At 38.7% G+C, this 20,873-nt stretch overlaps 1 pseudogene; it reads left to right on the forward strand.

Moving 5' to 3' along the window:
* Window positions 1-841: 841 nt before the first annotated feature.
* LOC127218698 (E3 ubiquitin-protein ligase MSL2-like) lies at window positions 842-2,342 on the forward strand (annotated as a pseudogene).
* The last annotated feature ends 18,531 nt before the right edge of the window (window positions 2,343-20,873 follow it).

The raw sequence follows: 20,873 nt of genomic DNA on the forward strand, positions 1-20,873 counted from the left end.
CTCCCTTTTTTGGTAGGGGCCTCCTTCCTGCTGCATGAGGCACAGAATGGACCCCATATCTAGCATTGCAAGATTACAGCAGACACACCTACCACTGCCTAAGCTCCTGGCACTAGACTCCTGCATGGTAGTCCTTGTCATACCACTGCCTCTGTGAAGGTGCTGCAATGGAGTAAGGGCCCATGGCTGGAGATACGGGTGCTCCTGGAACTTATCTGGTCCATACCGTTGCTTACAGCTCCATCCAGTGGTGCCTCTGTGGCCAGATATGCTGCTCGAGCCCAGGCCACCAGGAGAGCTGCAGGGCTAAACCAAGTGCCATTCCAGGCCAGATCATACAAACTGTGGCTACCTTGGTTGAACTCCAAAGCTGATTGCTCACTAGTTTCCTCTCTCTTTGGTCTGCTCGACTAAGGGACAGAGGAGGGGCACTGAGGTCCCATGTGTGGGAGGATGCTTTAGCTTCACACACTTGATGGATTTTGGTTGCGGCTTTGGCCAGTGGTTCTGCTCAGATTTCTCCTAATAGTTGTAAACTCACCATTGTTCCCTGGCTGCTTAGAAACTTGCATCTGGAATTTCTTTTCAACTGAGAGCCATTTGTGTCCAAGTGTTTGTAATGAACCCCATGAATGCTACTGCTCTCTACATTTCCACCAATCGCCTAGTGCTCAACCATGACCCTGGAGACCCCAAGGCATTTCAAGAGATTATCAGGATCCTGCCTTACTTGTGACAGTCTCTCTCTTCCTGTGTTTGTGGACATTTGCTACAAGATCCTATTGCACCCACCAAATCCACCTGTCAACAATATGTCTGCAAAACATGTAAAGGCAAGAAAATGATAATGAAAACTTCATGTAGCTAGTGCATAGACTATGAGCACTTTGAGGGAAACAAGCAGTTAAGCATCCTGGTAAACTGTTACAAGAAACTATGTGAATATATAACCCAGACTAGACTGGCACAGGACATAAGACAAACAGTTGATTGTTCTTTTGATACTTTAGCTTTACTCAATGAAGGATCATTGTTTTGTGAGGACATAGAGAAACCTTCAGACTCATCCTTCACTCTGTGTTTGACACAGTCCCCATTTCCTTCAACCTCAGAACCCATAGCAGATCCCCATGCTAATTTATCTCCAAAGTCTGAAAGTGCCCTCAGCATTGCTATTGGCAGTTCTGTTGTCAATGGTTTGCCTACTTACAAAGGGCTTCAATAGATAGATTTGGTATAAATATCCCCTCACCCGAACATCCAAATATGATCGACATGTATAATACTGTTGATATAAAAACTGAGCATCTGTATGAGAGCCTGTCACATGTCTGTGACACGGTAGCCACTGATTCGTTCTCCACAAGTATTGATATCTGGAGTTTCTGTGAAGAGCCAAAACCTGGTGACTCTCCTTTGCTGAGTGATGAGAAAGTAATCCGCAGTTTAGAAACTGTTTCAAATACAGAGGTTGGATGTCCAAATTTGGAAGCCACTCTATCCAGTGAACCTTTTTTGCAGCTTTCTTCCAAGTCTCTTAGCCATAATATTTTTATATCTACCAGCCCTATACCCCATGTGTTATCATGTACAGCAGCAACTCCAAAGGTAGCAAAGTTGAATCGAAAAAGAACCAGATATGAAAGATACAGTGAAAAGGTTCAGCCACTTCCAATTTCTACCATAATCAGAGGCACAACCCTTGGGGCATCTGCTCCTGAGACGGTGAAGCATGAAAGGAAAATCTTCCTTCAACCTATAGCTACTGTTTCCAATTGAGGTACAGCACCCAAGACCACCAAAAACTGTACTTTTATCTACTAAAAGCATGAAAAATTGTCATGAACATGGATCCAAGAAATCCCACTCTAAATCCAAGCCAGGTATTCTTTAAAAAGACTAGGCAGGAAAGGCAAAGATTCTTAGTCATCATGTTATTCCAGGAAGTCCTACCAAGTCTGTGTGCAAAAAGCCCCAGGGAAAGAAAGGATGTAAATGTGGGCATGCTATGCAAAATCCAGGTAATCTTACATGCAGCAGCCAGTACTGACATTGTTACTCTAACCAGAAAGCCTGCATTCATTGCAGATGCTGAAGGCTGCCAGAACTCCTACCCGGCCAATGGGGAGAAGAAGCTGGAGGCATTTGCTGTGCCAGTGAAGGCCTTGGAGCAGAGCAGACTCACATTGGGTGTTAATGTGACCAGCAATGCTGTGTGCAACACAAGTACCAGTACCAGTGTTATCAATGTCACAGGGTCCCCAGTAATGACATCTTTAGCTGCCAGTACAAATGATAACAAAAGTTTGAATGAAGCTATGGATATGAGATTTGAATGTTAACTCAATGGGTCTTGAAGCCTACCCTTGGTAGGAAATAGCTACAGTTTTATGGCAGCTATTCTGTTGGTTTAACTTGCCGGAATTCCTGCATATAGATCACTTGTATCATGTGTTTTCATTGCTAAGTTATATGTGTTAGTGTCGTGGAAACAGTGTGCAGATAATGGAGGAGTACCCTACAATTATATGTTCTTAGTTCTTACAGAACCTGAGAGTTTGAGAACAAATGCTGATGCAAGATGCAACTGATTTATAGAAAATGAACTTTGGCAAGGAAAATAACCTCATTGTTTTTGATCATGCTTTGTGCATAATCAAAGTTGATGATTAAATATAAGGAAGTAGCATCAAGTAAGTTCATCAGGATTGTGCTAGTTTTTTTTTTTTTTTTTTTTTTTTTTTTTTAAATAGTGATTAGTTTATCAGGCACAGCCTTCTGATTTCTGATGCCACAGAGAACTTTCTCCTGTTGAAAATTTGATGTGTTCAGATCAACTTTTCCACTGACATAATACCGATTATGATCATGAAAATTGGCTACTGGCGTGTATGAAGCAGTTCTTAAATCAGCAGCATCAGCAGCATTATGAAAGAAAATTTCCCACTCATTAGGATGTCTTAAGAAATCTGTCTTTTACCTATATAATAAGAATTTTGTGACTCTAAAGAAAGAAATTAAAGAAGATACCAGAAAATGGAAAGATCTCCCATGCTCGTGGTTAGGTAGGATTAACATATTAAAAATGGCAATCTTACCAAAAGTAATTTACAGATTCAATGCAATCCCCATTAAAATCCCACCACAATTCTTCACCGACCTTGAAAGGATAATAATCAACTTTATATGGAAAAACAAAAGACCCAGGATAGCCAAAACAAACCTATACAATAAAAGAACTTCAGGAGGCATCACCATTCCTGACTTTAAGCTTTACTACAGAGCTATAGTTCTGAAAACAGCCTGGTATTGGCATAAAAATAGACAGGAAGACCAATGGAATCGAATTGAAAATCCTGATTTAACCCACGCACCTATGAACACCTGATTTTCGACAAAACAGCTAAAATTATACAATGGGGCATGGACAGTATCTTCAACAAATGGTGCTGGCACAACAGGATGAGGGCGTATAGAAGACTGCAGATAGACCCATGTCTGTCGCCATGCACAAAACACAAGTCCAAATGGATCAAAGACCTCAACATCAATCCAGCCACATTGAACCTCTTAGAAGAGAAAGTAGGAGGTACCCTTGAACAAATTGGTATAGGAGACCGCTTCTTGAATATAACTCCAGGGGCACAGACACTGAAAGAAACAGTTAATAAATGGGACCTATTCAAACTTAGAAGCTTCTGTAAGGCAAAGGACACAGTCGATAAGACCAAACGGCAGCCCACAGACTGGGAAAAGATTTTCACCAATCCTATATCCGACAAAGGGCTGATCTCCAAAATATACAAAGAACTCAAGAAGCTAGCCAACAAAACACCAAATAACCCTATTAAAAAATGGGGTACAGAACTGAAGAAAGAATTCTCAATAGAGGAAATCAAAAAGGCTGAAAGACACTTAAGAAAATGCTCCACATCCTTAGCTATCAGGGAAATGCAAATCAAAACAACCTTGAGATACCATCTTACCCCTGCCAGAATGGCTAAAATTAGAAACACCAAAGATGACTCATGTTGGAGAGGATGCGGAGAAAGGGGAACATTCCTCCACTGCTGGTGGGAGTGCAAACTCATACAGCCATTTTGGAGATCAGTATGGCGGTTCCTCAGGAAAATGGGAATTAGTTTACCACAGGACCCAGCAATCCCCCTCTTAGGCATATACCCAAAGGATTCACATCCATGCAACAAAGACATCTGTTCAGCTATGTTCATAGCAACACTATGTGTAATAGCAAGAACCTGGAAGCAACCTAGATGCCCCTCAATTGAACAATGGTTAATGAAGATGTGGCACATCTACACAATGGAATTCTACTCTGCAGAAAAAAATAATGGTATCTTGAAATGTGCAGGCAAGTGGATGGCACTTGAAGAAACCATCCTGAATGAGGTAACCCAGTCACAAAGAGAGGAACACAGTATGTACTCACTCATATATGGATTTTAGACCTACATCAAAGGATCACCAGCCTATAATTCACATCACCAGATGAACTAGGATACAAGGTGTATTCTAAGAGATTCATATAAAGTCCCTCACAGAACTGGGAAGGGACAAGTCCCTCAGAGCTCAGGTGAAGTGGGGGAGGACAGCGAATGGAGAGAGAAGTAGGAGAAAATGAGGGGGAGGAAAGGAAAACATGTGTGACCAGGAATATTGAGCCTGGTTAGGAATAGAAGATAGGAAAGAGAGAGAGACAGACAGAGACAGAGAGAGAGAACATAAAAGAGGGAGCCAATATTGGTTTGAAGATAAAATTGAACACAACGAAAGGTCGAGAGAACTATAAGACTGCTCCCAACTAACAAGTTGAGCTTCCGTGGAAAGGCTATCATAAATACCCTTCCCAGAGAGTGAGATCAACAACTAACTTATCCAGGGAGCCCTCAACTAATGCCTGTTGAAAACAGGATCAAACACCCATACATAAACACTGAGTCAAACTAGAACCCAGATGCAGATGGAGAGGACAAGACCATGCTGCAGAAACACATAGAGACACCTTACCTGAACAAGGAGGAGCTAATGGCCACTAGACTGATAGCTGGGAAGCCAGCATGGGACTGACTCATGCCCCCCTGAATATGGGTCTCAGGCAGAAGGACTGAGCAGTCTAAGAGACCTCAGACAGTGCAGCCAGGATGTATCCCTGGTGCACAAAAGGACTTTGGGAACATATCCCCCATGGAGGGATAACTGCCTTAATCTAGAGACAGGAGAGAAGCCCTAGTCCCTACTTCACATGACCTCTCAGATCTACATGACCCCAACTGGATGGCATTCCCCTACATATGGTATTGGGGTGGGGGGAAGGGAGAGGAGGGTGTTTAGTGTGCATGTGAGAGGGCAGAGAAGGTAAAAGGGAGGGAAGGAAGGAGGAAGGAAGGGAGGGATGAAGGGAGGGAGGGAGAGAGAGGCAACTGGGATCGACATGTAAAATAATAGATTATATTAAAAAATGCTTTGACTCCAAAATTTAAGTTGAAGAACACGTTACTGGGGAAAAGCATTTCTATTTTTGTTTCCATAGAAAATGAAAAGATGTGGATTCCTACCAGACTAATGCAGTTTGATCACGCCAGACTGCCTGAAACAGAATACAAGGGGATCCTACATTCAGCACAGCTGGACAAAGTAGCCCTACAGACCACTGCCAGGACTTCTGAATCTTCTTTGTATCCCCCATGACAGCGCCTCTTACCAGCAGGAAGTAGTTTGGAAAGAACGACGTCCACATTCCCAAATATTGTGTTTAAATGTTTGTTTTCATTTAATTGGACTTTGTTATATAAAATAAAATGAAATAAAAATTAAAAAAAAAAAAAGAAACCAAGCTAAGGATGGGCATTCATAACTAAAAAAAGACTAAAGTGATGTATAATGCCTAACATGTTCAAAAAATTAGTTAATGGATATAGGTTTCCTCTTTCATGATTTCTTCCCTATTACCTGATATCAAGATGAGAAAACGGGATTTAAAATACATACAGGTTTAGAAATGTGGATGAACAAAATTATGGCAAATTCATTGCCATGACCTATGTCAGTTTTCTGATAACATAGTTCCTCCTAGAGGAATACTCAAGGGTATAACCTTCTTGTGAAAAACAATGAACAATCACAAACTCACACAATGACATCACATAATTAAAATTAAATCAAATCTCCAAACAGATTTCCATATTTGAATATTTTTCTCTAATGAGTACTCAATCCTGTAACCATTGTGTTGAGGGTCTTAAAGTTTTCAAAGTTTTCCTGCAACATTAATTATTCCATGTAAAAGAAAGTAAGCATGAAGGATTGGGATTAGAGATAGCAATCCATCTGAAAGATCTACCACACTCTACCACATTGATTACATATATAGGGTTTCTCTCCAGTATGTGTTCTTATATGTCTTTTAAGATGACCATTAGTTCCAAATGCCCTACCACATTGATTACATACATAAGGTTTCTCTCCAGTATGTGTTCTATGATGAGATTTGAGAGTACTGTCATGTGAAAAGGCCCTACCACATTGATTACATTCATAGGGTTTCTCTCCAGTATATGTTCTATGATGAGACTGGAGATTCCTGGCACGTGAAAACGCTCTACCACATTGATTACATACATAGGGTTTCTCTCTAGTATATGTTCTATGATGAGATTGTAGCGTACTAACTTGTGAAAATGCCCTACCACATTGGTAACATACATAGGGTTTCTCTCCAATATGTGTTCTTTTATGACATACTATATAACTGTATTGTGAAAAACATTTGCCACATAGATTATAGTCTTGTGTTTTCCCTCCAGTATATGTTCTAATATGTCTTTTAAGCATAGTATGTCTTGCAAATGTTTTACCACATTGACTACATTCATAGGTGTTTTTTTTTTTTAACATGTGTGCTCTGTCACTGAGAAGAAGGAAATTGTGACATGCAAAGACTTCACCACACTCTAGACTTCTATATGGTTTCTCTCCAGTATGAATTTTTTTCAAGCCATTGAAGATGCCTGTAACCCACAAAGTTTTTCACACATTCATTGTGTATATTCACAGGATTCACTCCCTTATGACTTCTTTGATTCCTGCAAAGATAATTAGCATATGTAAAACTTTCTCACATGCATAAAACTAAAGAAACTTTCTACATGTATAAAATAAAGTTGTAATTTGGCCTAATTGTAAACAAGAATAAGATCTTGAGTTATACATTCATAATGCTTCTTTAATGTGGTATTGTTTTGTTTTCATTGAAGATACCTGTGGATTCAGAGTAAGAGCTTTATTTCATAGCCCTCAATTATTGCATCTATTTACATAAAATCTCCCACATAATTGAAAAAATTGAAATGATTCAGAGATTTGCCATATTTATACTATTTATCATTTTTTCCTTCATAAAAATCATACTACATTGGCTAAATATACCAGTACAAATGTAAGAATTCACACATTACAACGGTCATATGGGTTTACTACAGTGTAAATTGATGGTATCTTTCAGATGACTTAGGAATACTGATAAATTTGAAAGTTGTTTCACACTCAACACATATCCTCAAAGTGGGGACTACTAAATATCTTTCATTTCTTCTCACTGTCATAAGAGAGGTATGTTGTGTCTTTCTACATTCTAAATTCACTTGGCTTGTATTTAGAATAAACTAAATACTTTTTTTTCCCTACATTTTCTAATACAGAATGTCTCTGTGTAAACCTAGCTATCCTGGAACTCACTTTGTAGACTGGGGTGATCACAACTTTAAGGGATCCAACTTGCTCTTGATCATGAATGTTGGAATTAAAGGTATGGGCCACAACTACACGGCTCTACATATGATATGTTTATGAAACTAAGAAAACAAATAAAAGGCTTCCACATATCATTCACACTTTGACTTTCTTTAAATCAACTTTAAGTTTTCTTCGTAACAATCTTCTTGACACTCATAAACTGACCCTTTCAATATCCATAGCAAAGTCACAAATAGATAAGTAATGCCTGCTTAACTACAGACTCTTTTCTTAGGAGGTCTTGGACATATACTTATCACCTATGCAACATGTATACTGTTTAAAATATCTGAATACAATGGAACTAAACAGACTGGCATATCTACAGAATAGATATCCGGGTGCTATAATTCAAAGGGTGATATCTGTTAAGACATAGTTTCCTTCTCATTTTACACAAATGCCTTGCAAACACAGAAGAGCTACCTTTCACTGAGGTACAGGGTTTTGTGAGAAAATGATAATCATCACTTTAAGCTACACTTTATTTTCACTATTGTTCTTCTTAATATTTTAATTTTTTAAGTGTGACTCTTCAATAAAATTTCCAGGATACATTAAAATATCTGCAGAGCCAAATTTGCATAAATTTGCACATGAAAATTTACCTTCTGTGTCTTCTAGAAGTTTGACAATGATCCTTCGTATTATGGTTATCCCAAATGTAGTCTGAAATAAGAGATAATATATGATGTATTCTTGCAAATTGTACAAAATTTAAGTAATAACTTCAATGAACCTTAGAACCATGCCTCACTCACCCAATTTTCCCTTTTCTTAATCAAATTACAGAATAGTATCAATAATCAAGAAACAGTTGGTCCCTTATTTTAAAACATAAAGGAAAATTCAGTCTTACCTGTAGCAGCGAGATTCCTGTAGGTGACCAGCATCACATTTTTGTAGAGACACTTCTGAGAAGGATTTAGCAAAGCCCACAATTCCTCAGTAAAGTGGATGTGCACATCGTCATAGCTCACTGCATCCTAAAATAACACAAAGAAGTATAATACGTTGTAAATGTAAACTTCTTTGACAATATAGTAATATAATCCTTGGTGTTTCCCTCACTTATTTTACACATGAACATTATGATACATTCACCCAGTCACATTAGAATTAAACTGAATTAGTGGTCCACATGCACCATTTCTTTGGCCATTTAAGTTGCATATACCCTGAGAAAGAAATCCCAATAAACAGACATAAAGGGAGAGGCAAGCTACCAGAACAACACTACTGAGAACACATCAGAAATAAATTGTATGATAGGGAGATTCTATCATAGAAATAACCCAGGTCCTGGAACCAACTTCTGTCTTTGTTAGGTTTTCATTGCTGTGTAAAGACACAGCAGGGTCAGAGAAACACTTACAAGGAAAATATTTAATTAAAGTGTCACACTTAAAATTTCAGAGGTTCTGTTATGTCAGGGGACATGTCAGCATGGAGGCTGCTGCAGTCCTAGAGGATAGAGTCCTTACAGCATGACTCAGAGGTAACAGGGCTTGTCTGACACACTGTGCATCATTCTGAGAATAAGAAACATCAATGCCTGACTCTACCGTGATATGCTTCCTCTAACAGGGAAAGCCCTCTCCAACAAGGACACACCACAACTACTATAACTAGTGGGAACTCACAGAGTATGGAGTGACAGCTAGGGCACCTTCAAGGCAATAAACTGTACCCTTTGAATGTGGTTGACACTTAGGTGACTTGATCTGTTAGGGGGCCCCTTGCAGTGAAACCAGTACCCAACCCAGTTGCTTGAACAGTGTTTTTGGAGTTCACACCTTATAGAGGGATACCTTTCTCAGTTGAGATAAAAGATAGAGAGGCTTGGTTCTTCGTCAGATTTGTATGCTGGACTTTGTTGACTCCTGAATGAGGGCCTTACCCTCTCTGACTATTAAAAGTTGCAAGGAAGGGAGAGTAGTTGGGGAAGAAGAGTGGGAAGGAGGGATTGGTATGTAAAATGAAAACAAATTTAAAAAAATTAAAATAGAAACAAATTTTATTAGAATCATCCACAAAAAGAGACTGGTTTTGCTCTCATTGTTGCTTTGTAATGATGGAAAACCTTAGCCTAATATTTCCTAGGCTCTGCCCCCTAGCAGTGAGAAGGGAAAATGTCATTCTTGACTGTTTACAACAAGGTGGTTTATTGACAGCACCTGTGAGTGAATGAGAACAGGAAAGAAACCTTGTCACACTACCCAGAAGCCCTAGCGAAGGCAGACTTCCTGGGCTAACCCCAGGCTTGAATAGGTCAAATTGATTGGTCCACACTGGATGCTATGAAATGATTGGTTTTTAATGTGTGGGCTTTTTTGTAACCCTATAAAAGCTGTATGAAACCTGTACCCAGGGTTCCTAGTCCTCTACCCCACATGGACTATGGCTGTGGACCCCAGTGCACTGGAATATAAAAAACCTCATGCTTTTTCATCAAGACCGCTTCTTATGAGAGATTTGGGGGGACAACCTTTCCTGAGTTGGGGTGTGAGGGTCCACTCCCTCAGCGGGTCTTTCAGCTTCAGTAACAAAGATTTTGAAAACAAATTCGTTCCCAGTTTTTATATATTTGGATTGTGTGTGAAAGATGTTTCCCATGTGTAATTATTACATACCATAGTAGAGATTTTCAGATACCGTGCATCTTGAGGTGACATTGTATTGAGCCTAGAATTTTGGGTTTTGGAATCTTACTCAGGTCATCCCCAAGTAGAATATGTGCTGAGCAAAACAATAATGTGATTTCCAGATTGAAAACAACAAGAATAAAACCGAGTACATAAATAAAAATTAAACTATAATCATTGAGAACATGATGCATTAGTATGCATATTCTGTATAAGAACAATTTGCAACATGACTCAAATACAGTGCAAACTAAATTTCTAACACCCTATAAAATGATATCTGATTACAAAGATTCATGCAAATGGGAACCAGTTAGAATCCCAATAGGATTATGAAAACCATATAGTACATATATTGATACAGCATGGTTTCTACACCTACAACAACCATGCAGTGATCTAGAGTTGTACAATATTAGGGAAAGAACAAAGGGGAGGAAGAGAAAAAACAATAAGAGGGGAATACACCATCAACATTTTGTCAAAAAAAAAAAAAAAAAGAAAAGAAAAATTCATCCACGTAACCTGAGATTTTTGTGTAATGTTACCCAGCTACCGATGACTCTATGTGTTCAGAACTTATACACACAGACTCTTACAAAATTAACTCAAAAGGATGCCTAAACTGTTCTGCTTCTGACACTGTAGTGACTGATATTTGTTTCAAAGAGAGACACCACATGGTCTAGATTTCTCTATGCAAATGGGGGTAATATTCTGCCATCATTCAGAGAATTATATTTTAATTTAATGAGCAATGTTACAAATTAATGAGTTCTGCTTATTAAACATATCCGTAAAAATAATAGGTATCCAAAAATAAAGTTTTTAAGAAGCTTGGTCCCAAAAATTCCACTGAGGGCATCCAATCATGTAGTTTAAGCAGGGATAATCAAGAGGACTTAAGGACATTGCCACAGACTTAAGAAATAAGTAAAGAAATATTTCTGTATAGACAAATTGTGTTCATTTCTGGTAATTATCAAAAAGGAAAGAACCTACAACAGATTGTTATTTTTATTGTTATTGTTTTTTTTTTTTTTGAGACAGAGTTTATTGGTGCAATAATAAATAGCGTTCAGTATTGACTGAATCTGCCTGCCTGACATCATATTATGTCTCTGTCTTCCTTTCATCAATGATAGCTGGTCTTCCAATTGTCCACACTCAGTGACTGAGGAATTGACATGGGACTGAGCTGCTGTTTCTGATTACAGTCCTACAAACTCCAGTCCACAACACTTTGTTCCACACATCCTGGAGAATTGAGTTTGTTCTGCAACTTAAAAATGCTGGAACTCACTCAGGCAGCATGAGCAACTCCGTGGCATATGCCATTATTCCACAACATAGCTTATTGTGCTGTGGATGTGAATATAAGTAATTATTACTTCAAATTCCATGCTTCTTCATGTCCTCAATATTTGCCCATGGGTGCTTCAACTTGAAGTACTGCCTTCAAAATGGATTATGCAAAGATGCTATAAAATTCCATGGCAAAGACATTTTTACCAGAAAAAGAAACAGAACAAATCCTGTTGTATGTGTGTGTCTGTAAATTGATTACCAGTTTTTAGACAATGATATTTGTTTGGAGATCATAAGTCAACTTTGTGGGGTCCACTTTTGGCCTATCACCACGGCAACTATAGACTCATAACATTCTCATTTTCCAGGGAATCACATTGTAGAAAAAGTCTTGAGTCTTCAAAATGTCTCTATGAAAGAAACATTGATTTCCTATATGACCACCTTATAGCAGAAACAGGAACCAAGTATATGGGAGTGCTTTAGAGATGGGAAAAATTCCATATTTAGCTTTCTAATTTTGTTTTGCATATATTTGCATTCTATGTCTATTATGACGCTTGATATAGATTAGTTACTGTTTTCTTTTTTGTTTTCATAAGTGTTCAAACTGAATATAGATGCTTTAAATTTTCATTAATTTTACTTTTGTATTTTTTCTCTTCTTTTTAAGAATAGTATTATTGTGACATCCTGTCTTAAATAGAATTCACATTATAGATTAGTCTGTCCTAGAACATGAGAGATATCTGTTAACCTTAAATCCAGAGTGCTGGTATTGTAGTTTGGCTTGTCAACAGAAGTTAGTTCATTAGCTTGGCTCACTTATGATGAGTGACTGAGCCTGGTTGTTAGTGTAGCCAGACAACAGTCTCTGGTACTAAACTCCAGTAACAGAAGATGGTGCCCATCAAATGCAGGTTTTCTGCTTCAAAGTCCATTGTCTTTTCAAACATGGGAAATATTATTTTCCCTTATCATTTACTCTTGTAAAACTCACTGAATGTCTTGTAAGGGTTCTGTCTATTACTAGTAATGGAGACAGCCAGGTTCACAGATGTAAGATGTTTTCTATACAGTTAAATGTAATTCTTCATGTTATTCATCACATCTAATGTCTCACTAAGTAAACTTGAAGCTATGAAGCCAGGCATGGTGGCAGAAGCCTTTAGTAATGGTTCTTAGAGAGTGGAGGTAGGAATTTCAGGATTTCCTAGTCACCAAAGATGAAAGTGGTCCCTGGGGTATGGTGTTCATACCACAGTCAAAGTTAGTCTATGACTGCTTCAGGGCAATGTCCATAATCTTGCCCAAAGCTCTGGGTCTTCATGGCCATGGCACCAGCAAATGTTAGCTAATGTGTTGACCCCACCTTATTACCTATTATTAATTTTAATGAATTCTGTTAAAATAGAATCAAAGTTACTTTACCATATCCATCTCTGTTTCCTATCCCTCTCATGTCTGCATCAACCCCAAAGTCATTTGGGTTAGGGACAAGGCCCAATCCTATGTGTCTAGGCTGAATATTTTTCCATGGGGAATGGGTTCCTGAAGCCTTTCATACATCAGGGATTCATCCTGATTCCACTGCCAGATGTCCCTTAGACTTACTAGGCCTTCTAAATGAGATGCACTTTTAGGGGTTTTAGGTCAGTCATATTATGGATTCCCAACTGTCAGACTGGGGTGCATGAGCTCTGCATTGTTTTGTTTAAGTGATTCTGTGGATATCTCGAACCTGGTCTTTAACCCTGTACTTATCACTCCTCTGTCTCTGCAACTGGATTGCAGGAGTTCCACTTAGTGCTTAGCTGTAGGTGTCTGCTTGTTTCTTTCAACTACTGGATGAAGGCTCTAGAATATCCTATAAAGTAGATATCAATATCATTATATGGAAGGGCATTTAAGGTAGACTCTTCACTATTGCTTATATTTTTATTTGGGGTGATCCTTGTAGACCTCTGGACATTTTCCTAGTGCCAGATTTCTCTTACCACCTATTATATTTCCATCTAGTATGGTATCTCTTTTGTTGCTCTCCTCTATTCTTTCCAAAACTCAGTCTTCTTGATGCCTCTTGTTCTCCTTTCCCATTCCATTCTCCCTTTCTTTTTCTCCTAACTCTCGCTTCCATCACACAATGCTGCCAATTTTCTCAGGAGTCCTTGTCCCTTTCCACTACTATGGGGAAACAATGGTAGGAATTTCAAGGGTGAAGTCTGACCTGAGGTGAATCCAGGGGAATGCGCCCCTTGACACCCTGAAGGTTGGGCTTGGAACACTGCTAACAAACACTGCCACGACTCGAACGTCCTCTCTCCAACTGCAGCTCAATATTAAGGCTGAAGCTTTGCACAACCTATTTTGTCCATCTCTCAAGGAACAGTTGCTGATGGTTTACAGGATGGTGGCTAAGGGAAACCTTGTAAACCACACCACCTGCTAAAAGAGATCCCACCAACTCCTGAATCCTTCCTCTCCATATCATCCCTGGGAAGAAGGAAGAACCCATACTTAAACCAAGATATGCATAACTAGGGAGACTGGGTTGTTGCATGGGAACGCTAATGGCTTCTGTATCTATACAAAGAGTTTAGAATGTTTGGTAGTCCTGGTCCAAACCTGCCATCAAGTTCTGTGTCTTTTCTGCTCATTTAGTCCTGTAACTCAGGATTTGGTAGCCAATCAGAGCTTCAAGCATAGACACCAGTCATAGGGGAGGTTTCTTCCCAGTCTTATATGAGGTGCCTTTGGTACAGAGTGTGAAACCAGAAGGTGGAGAAGCTTGGGTTCACGTCTCTCTTGCTCCCATTATCTCTTTCCTCTCCATCATTTCTACCTCATGCTGTCTTTCTTTCTCTGTGTGTCTGTCTGTCTCTCTGTCTTTCTCTCTCTCTCTCTCTTTCTCTCTCTCTTGGGTTGCAGATTATATCAGAAGGGCTGAACAGTTTGTCATTTATTTTGGGTGTAGTGAAATTAGTAAGAACCGTGCTCCACAAAAAAAAAAAAAAAAATCATTTTGATTATTGAAATTAAAGAAAAGTGTGATGGCTAAAATCTTCACCAAATTGTTTGTATGATGTTGATTTCCTCTTTCATGAGCTATCCCCTATCACTTCATATCAAGATGACAGAGAAATGATAGAGACAGGTTTAGAGATATGAATGAGAAAAATTAATGAACGTTTATTGCAAGGACCTATGTCCAGATTTTGACAAAATTCTGTAGTTCCTGCTACAAAAATAACACAAAAAGCTAACATTCTTGCGAACAAGTGTGAGCAAACAAAAAACCATGTACTGGCACTACATAATTAAAATTAAATCAAATCTTTAACCAAACATATTTTAAATTGTGAATACACAATATTGTGAGCAGTCATTCCTATAACCCAGGTACTTAGGTGTTTAAAGTATTAACATTTTCCTCCAATATTAATTGCTTTATATAATACAAATCAAATGTGCATGATTGTAATTAGAGAAATCAATCTTCCCAATGAGGTCTATTATATTGTGAAAGTCATGAGTGAAAGAGCCTCCACAGCAGGGCCTCTGCTAAAGAGGCATCACATGGACTGTGCCAGGTCCCAGCAAGATCTTCCTGTCAGTACAGAAGCATTCAGACATCAGCCCAGTATTTCACGGCCACGGCCATGGCCAATGGGTCCTGGGCCCTGGGCCCTGGCCCCTGGGCCCTGGCCCCTGGCCCCGGGGCTCTGGGCCCTGGGCCCTGGCCCTGGCCCTGGCCCTTCAGGGATCACAGATTATATAATGAAAGAATTTAATAATTACATCTTTAAATATGTAAGCCATTGACATTTTTTGTATCATCAATTCCTGGGCAGACTTTCCAGGTATGAAACTGTATGCTGTCATCACACATTTTTAAAATGCCATCAGTTATTCGTCACATAATCATACGGTCTTGCCTGATGAATTGTGTTGGCCTGACATCATCACAAGCGCCCGAATCTCTGTTGTGGTGCAGCAGGACGTGAGATAATGGGTCCAATCCTGGCTTAGCAGTAGTAGCCACAAAGTTGATAACAGCTGAAAAGTTGGCTGCAGCAGGTGTATCACCAGCATAGCTGAGAGAGAGATGTTCTTCTGTGTTCTGAGTCATCATACTTTATCAGGTCTCGGTGATTGTGCCGACCTCCTAGTGCCACTCCTTCTTCTCATGGTAGATCGCAAGCGATGTGAATATGTAGAGGAAGAGCAGGTAGTCAACACCCGACCACGATGCGGGCCTTGGTGAAGTCTTTGTACTTCTCAGGGGGCACCGTGCAACCTTCTGGACTCAATCATCCTGCATCCCTCGTACTCTGGGAGATGCATAGATCATTCAGAAAATGCTCTGGCCATGTCTACAACTTTCCTAACCTTGTACCTGACAGATTTTTGCAACATAAGCATATTCGGTGATGGCACTGTCTGTCGTTTACAAATTTAAAGAATTAAATAAGTGAGTAATAGCTAACTGTCACAATAAATAGGGGATGTAGCATTCTACTGGCAGGAAGCATAGCCAGACTCCAGGCATGAAGGATGTCATCATCATCACTTGAGTCAATGAATCATACAATGTGATGATATTGCACAATATCTCCACAAGAGGGAGCTTTACAGGTCTCTTCATGGAATGGAGGATTTTTGTTTACATAACTATACAAATATTTACATTATCTTGGGGATTAACACAGATTGTCAACTTAAATACATTAATCATGTAATTAGATGATCTGTGGCACCAGATTCCAGGTATCATGGACGATATAATCATTGTTTTATATAATTAAATAATCAAATAATAAGTTCATGTAACATCATCCACTTCCCTAAGGTGGCTCCAAACCAGACTCATGAACGATGCTGTCGTGATTAATTTAAATATTTTAACTACCTAATTGATATTAAGATGGTCTATAACAATTGCCTCCCACATCGCATCACCACAATGCACTGATCATGGATTATCTAATGTCCGATATTAATAATCAAATAACAACACAATCAAAGGATGAAATGGTCTGCCATATTCCACACAATTTTCTCTCAGTTGATTCCCACATGATTGTGGGAAACTCCCAGGTTCATCCCTTATTTAATCGCAGAGCAGAGTATTAACATGTTTAAATGCTGAACTGTCATTGTGTATGCAGGGATTTTAGAAGATATCACATATTTAATGTTGGACAGCTGCCTCAAAAGAGATGGACTGAAATCCAACAATCACTAAGTCTACTCTAACAAATGGATTGTCACCTTCCTGAAGGAAGTCAACAAGGGAAAACTCACCTTTTGATGAATAATTGTGAGTCTTATTATGTTTTGTTCCACAGTTTTTCTTCTGAGGAGAGAAAGTATTCATTAACAGAAGACTTTGAACAGTTTCTCCACAGACTATGTTCAGTGATGATTAGTTAATCTTGAATTTGGTAACCAGTAAAAGCAGTAGGCACACTTCCAGAGGTGTGGCTATGACTTTCTTAGGCGAGTCAAATGCTGTCATTATATTTTTAGGAGATAGTTATCTTGGGAGACTGTAATGTCCCAAGTTTACCCATTCTCGAAGCTGCTCTCTGGTCCTTGGCCCATGATACCAGGATACAGAATGCAAGCAGGGTTGCCAGGCAACATTTATGAACCAACATTCTGTCACATTCTAGGACCCGTCCCCGATGCTAAAAGGAGTATCCCCACCGATGAACTAACCTTACAGCCTCACTGAGATTCTCACAAAAATAAAGCAGGGCTCTTTCTTATGAGTTCTACATATTTACCAGTCTCTCAAGCTACAACATGCCTATAGTGACATAAGCATGAAAACGAAAGCATCATTTTGCCATTCAAGTACAAGGATGAGTATTTTAAACCTGTTTTCTATGCTTCAATTTTCTAATTTCTACAATGGAAACAATACAATTAATCTTCTCTACTATAATCCTTTTCCCTTTATTGAAAATAAAATAAACTCTGCTTCATTTTCTTACCTATAGAGGAGCTTGATCCCATGGTTTCTCAGAGTTGTTTAGATTTGCATTAGGCTGATGATTAAGGATTTTGAGCAGTGTTTTTTGTTTCTTTCAGTCATTTTGGATTCCTCAATTGACTGTTCTCTATTAAGTCCTGTACCCTGCTTTCTAATATGGTTATTTAGAGTGATTTATTGTTGGTGGGGTGTCATGTTATCAGCCCGACAGAATTCCTTAGATGAGATTTCCTGATCAGGAGATTATTCAGTTATTCCATTTTTAAAATCGGTGGTCACTGTGTCCTTCATGGGTCAGTTCTCTTGCAACTTCTCAGAAACCGATGATGTGAAACAGTACAGTTTTTTTTAAAATCGTGTAATCATTCGATTGTTAAAAATCTACTATTACGTAATCAGCAATCACTGTATAAGGCAGTGTCCCCCATTTTCTGGGCACTGCTTCTGGTACCGATCTCCTGCTGTGTCAATCCCACAGAAGCCAAATGACGGATGACACCATCATTACTTACGTAATCAAATGAGTTAATAATTGGATAGTCCTCCATACTTAACTTTCATAAGATGGAACCCAACTCCAGTGATTGCCAAGGAAGTAGTACTTAGATAATTAAATGATGCCACGTGATTAACTCCCATGGAGGAATGGCACAACTCCTGTCAAGAAGAACAACGCCTTCATCAATTTAAATAATGAATATATAATAAAAAATGATTGAATAATGTCATGGTGGTGCATACTTAAATCTCACATGGAGTAGTCAGACTGATCTCTTCCTGGAATAATGAGGAATTTAAAAAAATTAAATTGATAATTAATTAGTGGGCCTTTTATATTAACACTGATGAGATGGCACAAAATCCTAAACCTATCGCTTATGTAAAGATCTATTTACATAGCTAAAGGGTGAAGTTAGGAGATGATATTTCATCATCAACTACCATAATCTGACTCATAAAGGGACTTATGCTCCATAACATTACCTGTATTTTAAATACGTAATTTAAATGATGAATTATTAATTAATTTCCTAGTTTAAATGTTAAAGAACTAAGTGTAGTATTAGATGACGTGACTGTCTGGTACAACGGTCTCCCCTAAGGAGGCTCAAAACTCCAGTGATCACTGAATACATAATGACAGATTTTCATAATTAAATGAATAAACATTAAACAAGTGGATGTTTTTTTATGCGTGAAGCCTAAATGACTGCTCAATACTGAAGAGACATTAAATTTTTAATCATAGATTTGAACAAAAAAATGACTGAATAAAGAGATAGTTTCTCATAATTCACCCCTAGAGAGATAACAAAATGATATCAACATAGATTTAATTAAAGGAAGGAAGTAAGAAAGAAAGAAAGGAAGGAAGGAAGGAAGGAAGGGAGGGAGGGAGGGAGGAAGGAAGGAAGGAAGAAAGAAAGAAAGACAGAAAGAAAGAAAGAATTCACAAGATACAATTTAACACCAACAAGGTGGATCCCAGACTCCACTCTTCCTGGAGTAGAAAAAGACAGATTTGATTAAGGAAATAAACAGATAGTTAGACCGTCTGTTACACTTGCCTCACACAAGGTGGCGCCAAACTTCATGGATCACAGATTATATGATGACAGAATGTAATTATTACATCTTTAAATAAGTAAGCCATTGACCTTTTTTTGTATCATCAATTCCTGGGCACACTTGCCAGGTATGAAACTGTATGCTGTTTAAAATGCCATAGTTAATCGTCAGATAATCATGCTATCTTGCCTGATGAATTCTGTTGGCCTGACGTCAACACAAGCACCTGAATCTCTGTTGTGGTGCGGCAGGACGTGAGATAATGGTCCCAATCCTGGTGTAGCAATAGTAGCCACAATGTTGATAACAGCTAAAAAGATGGCTGCAGCAGGGGCATCAATAGCATAGCTGAGAGAGAGATGTTCTTCCGTGTTCTGAGTCGTCATCCTTTTGCCAGGTCTTGGTGATGGTGCCGACCTCCTAGTGCCACTCCTTCTTTTCATGATAGATCACAACCGATGTGAAGATGTGGAGGAAGAGCATGTAGTCAAAACCGTGCTGGCCTTGGTGAAGTCCTTTTACTTCTTGGAGGGCACCGTGCATCCTTCAGGTGTCAATCATCCAGCATCCCTCGTACTCTGGGAGATGCATAGACTATTCTTAAAATTCTCTGGCCATGTCTACAACTTTCCTAACAATGTCCCTGACAGATTTTTGCACCCTAACCGTAATCAGTCATGGCACTGTCTGTCGTTTACATAATTTAAAGAATTAAATAAGTCAGTAATCGCTAACTGTCACAATAAATAGTAGCTTTTTACTGGCAGGGAAGCAAGGCCAGATTCCAATCATGAAGGATGTCATCATCATTGAGTCAAGAAATCATAAAATGTGAAGATATTGCAAATTTTCTCCACAAGATGGAGCTTTACAGGTCTCTTCATGGAATGGAGGATTGTTGTTTAGGTAACTATGCAAATATTTACATTATCTTGGGGATTAACACAGATTGTCAATCTAAATTATTAATTATGTAATTAGATGATCTGTGGCACCAGATTCCTGGTGTCATGGATGATATAATCATTGTTTTATATGATCAAATAATCAAATAATGAGTTCATGTAACATCATCCATTTCCCTATGGTGGCTCCAAACCAGGCTCATGAACGATGCTGTCGAGATTAATTTAAATAATTTAATATTTTCACTACATAATTGATTTTAAGATGGTCTATAATAATTGCCTCCCACATCACGTCATCACAATCCACTGATCATGGATTACCTAATGTCCTATTTTAATAATCAAATAACAACATAATCAGAGGATGAAATGGTCTGCTATACTCCACACAATTGACTCTCTGTTGACTCCCACATGATTGTGGGAAACTCCCAGGTTCATCCCTTATTTAATTGCAGAGAAGAGTAGTAACATGTTTAAATGCTGAACTGTCATTGTGTATGCAGGGTTTTTAGAAGATATCACATACTTAAATTTGGGCGGCTGCCTCTAAAGAGATGGACTGAAATCCAATAATCACTAAGTCTACTCTACCAAATGGATTATCACCTTCCTGAAGGAAATCAACAGTGG

The sequence above is a fragment of the Phodopus roborovskii genome, unplaced genomic scaffold (assembly GCF_943737965.1).
Source record: "Phodopus roborovskii unplaced genomic scaffold, PHOROB, whole genome shotgun sequence".
Lineage (NCBI taxonomy): Eukaryota > Metazoa > Chordata > Mammalia > Rodentia > Cricetidae > Phodopus > Phodopus roborovskii.